The sequence below is a fragment of the Hemicordylus capensis genome, chromosome 6 (assembly GCF_027244095.1).
Source record: "Hemicordylus capensis ecotype Gifberg chromosome 6, rHemCap1.1.pri, whole genome shotgun sequence".
NCBI classification, from domain to species: Eukaryota; Metazoa; Chordata; class Lepidosauria; order Squamata; family Cordylidae; genus Hemicordylus; species Hemicordylus capensis.
In genome coordinates, this window is record NC_069662.1 from 143,397,287 (window position 1) to 143,406,099 (window position 8,813).

Sequence of the window (8,813 nt, forward strand, 5' to 3'; positions counted from 1 at the left end):
TCCAGTCTATTTGCTCTGAGAAGCTATATTATTCTCTCTTTCTCTTTCTGGGCTGGTTCTCATGACAATGTCAATTTCCAATTTCATTGGACAATTTCATTGTCTCATGACAATGTCAATTTCCCGGAAATCTAGGTATTCCTGTGGTGCGCACACTCCTGGGATCATGAGAACCCAGAAAATCTTGGTGTCTCCAGTTGGCAACATACAAAACTGACATGAAACCAAGATCATTAAGCTGAGTTCAAATCTCAGATTACCAATCTCAGTTTCATGTCAGTTTGACATGTTGCCAGCCAAGCAGGTATGAGTGCCTACTTCCTTGGCATGGGGCCATAGTTCAGGGGCAGAGCATCTGCTTTGCATGCAGAAGGACCCAGATCCATTCCCTGGCATCTTCAGGTAGGGCTTTGACATAGTCCTGTTTGAAACCTTGGACAACCACTGCCAGAGAGTGTAGACATAGACAATACTGAGCTAGATGGACTAATGATCTGGCTTAATATAAGACGGCTTTCTATGTTCCTTTCTAGCTTAGGAAAAGCCGAAATTGGTGGGTTCAGACACGGTGACTAATTTTGTCTTATTCTCACTTACTTGCTTCAATGAACGCTAACCTCAACCTGAGGTTGAGGTGAGATTCAGATTTCAGGTTTTCTGAAGCAAGTAGGTTAGAAGAAATTGGTGGGTTTGGGCATTGTGACCAATATTGTCTTTTCCTAATTTAGAAAGGAAGTAGATGCTCGTGCAGGGATGGGGGAGGGAGCACATGCTCTCGAGCCTGAGTGACGTCGTGCAGAGCTTGGCATTAATAGAGGTTTTGCATGATGTCTGCGGCCACCCTATAGTTTACAGAATCTATCATTGGCCCTCAAACCAGGTTCCCAAACTACAGTTTGATCCTGGTTTGGGATTTTGGTTCATCCCCCCCCCCTTTTTTTGCCACTGCTACCATTGGAAAGAGCTACAGGCCTAATGAACCAAGTTCGGATGTCATAATTGCATCAGATCGCTAGGATGGCAACGTTGCTGACAAGAACGCTTAACAGGCAATTAGCATACAATGGTTGCTGCCTCCTGAGTGGAAGAAGGCTGTAAATGATCTGCAGAGGTCACTCAGGAAGCATTTCTTGCTTTCAGCTAAAAAGCACTGAAAATGGTCAGCCAGGGCTGGGGAGTGCAGACAGAGGAAGCCAAAAACCCAAACAAAAATGCATCTGCACGAGTCATTCACTCTGGCTACAAAAGAGGGAGGGACTTGCTCTTCTCTGCTCTAGTGGCACATTGCAATCCCTCCTTACACTAAAAAGCCCCTCTTTCTTCTCCCCTCCCCCAAGAGATTCCCAGAAAATGAAAAGAAACCAAGCTGGGCAGGTGTGGGCATCCCTCACAGAAATGAGTAGATCTCTTACTTGCTTCGCTCACCCTGACCAGCTCTCCCTCTCCCCCACCCCCACCCCTGCCAACAACAAGGAAGGGTCTCTCTCTCTCTCAAGTTTAGACTAACTTGAGGAGGACTCAGGCTCCTCCATGTCTTTATATATCTTGTTGCAGCAGCAACCTCTCACCATATGGCCAGGCTGCTGATGTGGGTGTCCATCCCTCACAGCAATGTGCGATCTCTGTGCCTTTCTCTGGATCTTATCACGGTTCACCTGCCAGCCAATGAGAGCTCTCCTTGACCACGAGGCAAAAGGGAGATGGGGAAAAGGAGGGAGGGAGAGACTCCAGAGTGAGCAAAGAAGCCAGGAACTACCGGTGGCTGGCTGGCGTCGGAACTTGGAGGAACAGTGTGTGGGGGGGTGGGGCTTACAGGGGGGTGGGTTTTTGGGTTTTTTTGGCAGGTGCCAGATTAAAAAAAAATTGGTGAATTGTTTTGTGGTGGGTCGTGGCATGGGTGGGGCAGCCATCACACTTGTGCCCCTTTCACGTGGCGCACAGGGCATGTGCCCTGGTTGCCCTACTCTGGATATGCCCCTGCACCTGCTGCATATCTAATGCAACTAGAGGCCCCTAACCACAGAGGAGCCTTCACCTTAGCTCACTGCAGTGCCCTCTTCAGATGTGTTAGATGGAGGATACAAGAAGATCCCCTTCCCAGAACGCCTATGTCCCTGCGACTCTGGGCAAGTTGAAACCACTGAGCATGTTCTCTTACACTGCCTATTCTATAGAGACATACACAGTACCTTCATTCTTCCATTACTTACAAGCTTGTCAGGCTGCACAAACCAGTTCTACATCTCCCTACTACTCTCTGACTGCAACCCTTTCATAACACATCATTTTGCCAATTTCTGTGTGGTAGCGTACAAAATTTGCCAGAATCTGACTGCCAGCGAGAATCAACCAGGCCTGACACAACTTATGCCTGCACCACCGCCCCTGCCTCTCAGTTATATAGTTTATCATATTTTAATCAAATTTTAACTCCAATCGTATTTTACAACTTCTCATAGATTTTAGTTTTATGTTCACAGTCTACAACTTCCTGAACTCTATACATTTATTTTATCATACTTTAACATTATAACACCCGTTAGATTTTTGTTTGACAACAATAAGATTTTAGCTTGCTTTAACTTTAGTTACTGACAGGCATAGACTGCTTTTAATATTACGGTTGCTATGTTTTATCTTCATTCATTCACTCAAATTTGTATACCATTCCAAACTTTAGTCTCTGGGAGGTTAACGACACAAAACAGTTGAAATGCAGAAGATAACCTTAAAACAATTTAAAACCACAGTCAAATTAAAAAGCTTGGGTGAAGAGATAAATCTTTAGGTACTTTTAAAAAGTTATCAGAGATACAGAGGCTCTTATCTCAGCAGGGAGCTTATTCCAGAGTCTTAGGGCAGCAACAGAGAAGACCTGTCCCTGTGTGGCCACTGGATGAGCTGATGGCAACTGCAGATGAACCTCTTTGGATGATCTCAAGGGGCAATGGGGCTCATGGTGAAGAAGAGGTTCTCTTAAATACCCAGGGCCTAAACTGTTTAGTGTGTTAGGGGTTATAACCAGCACTTTGTATTTTGCCCGGAAACTTATCAGCAACCAGTGTAGCTCTTTTAGTAAGGATTGATATGGTCTCTTCAAGATGATCTGGAGACCAACCTGGCTGCTGCATTCTGTACCAACTGCAGTTTCCGGACTACTCACTAAGGTAGCCCCACATAGAGCACACTGCAGTAGTCAAGTCTGGAGGTTACCAGCATATGTACCACTGTTCTGAGGTAAATCTCAAGAACTGGACGCAGCTGGTGTATCAGCCAAGCTGACAGAAAGCAGCTCTGGCCACTGCCTCAACCTGAGATACTAGGGAGAGGTGTAGATCCAGAAACACTACTAGAATGTGTACCTGTTCCATCTGGGGAAGGGTGACCCCATCCAGAACAGGCAAATCAAAATAACCTCCCGAGTTCCTACTCACACAATAAGTACCTCCGTCTTATCTGGATTCAGTCTCAGTTTATTATCTCTCATTCAGCCCATTACCGCCTTCAGACAGGGAGTACCTATGCTGGTCAAAGACAAAATAAAAAATAAAAAATAGATTGATGGGGTGTCATAAAGCAAAAGTGAGTTCATTAATCCAAGTCAGAGTTCTTATCTCAGTCAGAGTCCTCATCTTATTCCTGGAAATGGCAAAGAGCTCAGCTCTGCACGTGTGTGATGTTTGTGTAAGATAAGCAAAAACTATTGAACCTTAACATTGGTGCTAAGAGTTTTCTTTGGAAAATGTGCACAGAAAGTTTTACAGTGATGTCTGGGAACTGTGCCAAGATACTGGAATTGCATTTTTATCTAAACGCAATGGTTCCAGATAGAGAGCTGCCTCTGCACCTCTCAAGCACACTGGACTTGTGCAGCTTTCCAGGTTACATGTTTTTCTACAGAAGATGTGTAGTTGTTGTTCAGTCATCATACAGGAACCACATGTAACTGAACCAGATGTTCAGTTGTTGTGCATTGCCAATTGCAGAGAAGATCAGGATATTAAACCAGAATATTTCGTCACAGGGGAAAGTGAAACACATACCAGAAAGCTTCTATTTTTATTTGGAGTGCCACTTGTGATTGCATAAGTGTGACAAGTATCTTTTGTTAATGTCTGTGAATCAGTGGCCGCAAATTATGGGTTTATCTTCCCCCACCATGACCACACCATTTCAACATTTTGCTTTCTTTATTTAGAGTCTGACTTTTCCTAGGATATGTCAACATATCCTCCAACATTTCAGCAATGGGAAAGCAGGCCTGTTCAATTTAGCACCCCCCCCAGCTGTTTTGGAACTACAACTCCCATAATCCCCAGCCATTAGCCAATGTGAATTTGAGCAGCCCTTGAATAGAGACATGTTTGTAAAGTCTCTATTAGTATACCAGGGATCACTCAATGAGCTGCAAACACCCACCTCTATTATTATACATAGAGCAGCATCCTGACTAGTAGTTCCTTGAGTGGAAGATGTTCTGCTCATACAAGGAAAGAGGAGTTATTCTTGCCAATCTCCCATTTCTTCTGCTATCCTTTGAACCCCCCACTCTCCAAATTTGGTCTCCAGGTTTCTCCAACCCCAAGGGGGCTGTAGGGGGAAGGGGGTGGAAATAGGTTAAAATCTCCCCTCATGCTAACAACATTGTATGCACGGAATACTAACCAAGATCCTGTCCATTGTTGGGGGGCACTTCACTGCCTGATGTATGATGCATTCATTTACTCTGCAGCAGCCCGTCCCATCCTCAGGAGACTCTAAAACCAAGAGAGTGATTGTTCTTTTGGTAAAGATACACTAGAAACCCAGAGATAGTTATTTCTCTCTAGGTGGTTCACAAATATAAACATAGATTTAAAAAACAAAACTTGTTAAAACAAAATTAAAACCAGTTTAAAATCATGTCAGTATTTGCTAAAGGCCAGGCTAAAAAGATATGTTTTTAGGGCTCTTTTAAAAGCTGCTAAAACTCTTAAGCTTCTAATATCCATAGGGAGCACATTCCAGAGCCCAGGAGCAGCTACAGAGAAGGCCCTCTGTAGCTGCAATATTTTACATTAGGCTGTTTGGTGAAATTGCTGGTTTGGAAGCTATGTTTAATTATTCTGTAGACCTTAGAAATTTGAATAGGTGATCAATGTATTGTGGTTTCATTGAATGTTAGAGGGCTAGGTAATCCTATTAAGAGAGCTAGAATTAGTAAATATATAAGATCTTTTAATCCATCTGTGGTTATGTTACAAGAAATTTATAAGACAGATATAATCAAAGACAGGTATTTTGGTCAGCATTTTTTTGCGACAAGAACTAGCAAGTCAAGAGGGGTGGCTATTTTATTTAAAGCTACCTTACAATTTAAGGTTAAAAAGATTCAGAAGGATAGTAATGGGAGGTTTATATTTATGAAATGGGAATTAGATAATAAAAATATAATGTTAGATTATTATTATTATTATTAATAATAATAATAATAATAATAAATTTAATTTCTATACCGCCCTTCCAAAAATGTTTCTATATATGCCCCTAATCAGGGCCAGATTGGATTTATACAGAAAACTATGAAACAATTAAGTAAATTTGGTGGTGGTGGGAAATAATTTTAGGAGGAGATTTAAATGTTGATGCAACGGTGCTAACTGGGAGAGCCAAAATGATTTCCAAAAAACAATTTTTACTTTATAAGAATCTCCAGAAATTAATGTAATCAAATGAGCTAGTAGATATGTGAGGAGTGATGAGCTAGAAGATTTACCTTTTTTCCGGTAGACATCAGTCTCATTCCAGGATAGATTATATATGGGCTTCCTATATTGCACCTATACTTATAACAGATCATGCCCTGGTGATTTTTGGACTTCAATTGGAGGAGAATATTCCATTTACTTATTTTTGGCAGCTTAATCCTATATCATTTAATAATTCAATAGCAAAACAACGATTAGCTCAAACATTAATGTTTTTTTTGTGTGAAAATGATATAGAGCAAACACCATTAACTATAAGACATGATGCTATGAAGGCTGTTATAAGGGGGGAATGCTTATCTCAGAAGAATAGGATTAAAAAGAGAACACTGGAAATTTATTTATTTATTTATGAATAAATAAATTACGCACTTGCGTCTCTGGGCGGTTTACAACAAGATAAAAACAAAAGTAAACCATTAGTTAAAAACAAAAACAAGAAATTAAAAAATCAACTATTTAAAATTTTAAAACAATATTCTAAAAACAACATTAAAACAATCAAAACAATATCAGTTAAAAGCCTAGGTGAACAGATGCGTCTTTAAAGACTTTTTAAAAGTTGTCAGAGATGGGGAGGCTCTTATTTCACTAGGGAGCACATTCCAAAGCCTCGGGGCAGCAGCGGAGAAGGCCCGTCCCTGAGTAGCCGCCAGACGATCCGGTGGCAAATGCAGACGGACCTCTCCTGATGATCGCAATGGGCGGTGGGGTTCATCATGAAGAAGACGTTCTCTTAAATACCCAGGGCCCAAGCTGTTTAGGGCTTTATAGTTTATAACCGACACCTTCACAAACTTACTGGAACAAGTGACCTGAATCTGCCACCGCCACTGAGGGAGAAGGTGAGGCCAAATATTGATTGGGTCTTGTGATTCATAAGAAGACAGTGTGGTGGCTGGTGGCAACAGGCTTGGCTTCTGTCCCATCATGGCATTGGCTATAGCGTGCCTGTCTTTTAAGCAGTACCAATGCCACCATCACTGAGGCATAGCAAGGTTGAAATGGGCCCTGGGACAAAAAGTGAAGAGGGGGCCTCTGCTCCCTGCCACCTTCTTCTTCAGAGAGGCATGAGGCAGACAGCAGAGCAAGTTGTCACCCAGCTGGTGTGTCCTGCTCCCTCAGGGGTCCAGAGACATTTGTCTTATCTTGTTCAATTATAGCTACACCCTTGCTGAAGAACCACCATGACTGAGGTACTAGAACCACCATCACTGAGAAGAATCAAGGCAGGATTGGTTTTCCAGGTACCATTTCACCTTGCTTCCCTCTTTCTCGGAGCTGTAGCCCACAGAGGGGTTGCAAAGGTCTCCCTCAGGTCTCTAATCTTTAAATCAAAGTAGACAATAGTAAAAATAGAGAGGGAGGCTACCCTTTTCAAATGCTTGTGGATATAAATGAACTTCCAAAGCTCACAAAAAGGACAAAAATCTCTTAATGCAATGCACTGCAAGGGAGCTTCCTTAGTTAATTTATTTCAAACCAGTATTGCACTCCCATTCTGATATATCTCATATATAAGTAACATATACTTAACTAATGAAGCCTCAGTGATCCAAAAACAAATACCAAAAGATTATAATTTGGTATTAAAAAATACAACACAGACCAACACTCACAGTATGATATCACAAGTACATCAGTCAGTTGATCCAAGTTCTGTGTCACGCTTTCACCCAATGCAAAAACGTCCACTGAGCTGAACTGGTAATTAAGACAAGACCATCCATGTGAAAAATAATTCTGCCTAAGCAAATCACTTGTACACATTTTCTTCCAAACGATAAAAAGATTTTTTTTAAATCCACAGTTTTAACAATCCTTATCTCAAAGATAAGTATCACATACTGTACATATAATGTACTGTACACAGCCCAGAGACATGGGTTTTGGGAGGTATATGAATATGATAAATAAATTACAGTGATTGATTTGATAGTACCTGTATGCCTTTCACAGTGATGACATTTCTTCTCCCTCAAGGCTGAATCGCCTGTTCTTTGAGCCTCATTACAATGGTACATATATCAGAGGCTATGTCATGTGATCAAGATAAATCATTATACCATTTTTTGTTATGACTCATGTAGGAAGTTATATATCATTCCATATGGGGAATGCAAGTATGCACAGCAGTCTAGAAAACGGTCTCTTCATCACAATCCATATCCATAGATATGCCTTACAACACTAAGATACCTACATTTTAAAACAGGGGTAAACTCCAGTTTTCATTCATTGTAGCTCAGTGTTGTTGCTGTCTTCTACGTTGCTTTACTTCCTTTTTGTAGAAAAAGAGTGGCTTCAATCCAGAGAACAGGGCTTTCCCACTTACTCTTTCATCCTGTAGCACCCCATGAAAAGCCAATCCTTAAGGCTGGGAACCCTCATGCATACATTGCATAGAAGGTTGCTGATGGATTGTGGCAGTCCTTTCTGAAAATTATTCACTGCACCACGGATCAGTTGTTTAGGAGAGAGCTTGTTTCAGTCCCTGCCTACTTTTGTTTTCTGTGAAACGGCTGATCAGCCCAGCTATGCTGATGATGTTCTTAAAGTCCTCTCTGTGTATAATGGTCTTGCCCTTTTAAATGCTGGTGAGAAACTGCTTCTGATTGACAAGAGCAGTTGAAACCAGTTATGGGAAGAGAAGATAGAATGGGGAAAAGAAAGAAAGATTTTTCACAGTTTACAGCCTCAGGATTTGCTATTAATATGTAATTTTTAATGATTAATGATACTGGATTATTGTTCAATGCTTCAATAATTATTGAAAAGTTATTTTATTATTTATAACAACTGCCCTTGCCTCTTCTGTGAACCTTGTAAGAAGATTTCAAATGTCCCACAATGTTTTAAAATTACAAGGACAAGTCTTTATTTCAGTCATTGACCAGAATGAGACAGAAATCATAAAATCAATCTCCAAGAGAAGTAGTAGTAGTAAATTGGTTATTAAAAGATAAACAGACATTTAAAAATATCTAAAAATATCTAAATAGCTAAACTATCTAAATAAGTACCTAATATGTATAAATCAGATTCAGAGGGTCTCAAATAATTGAT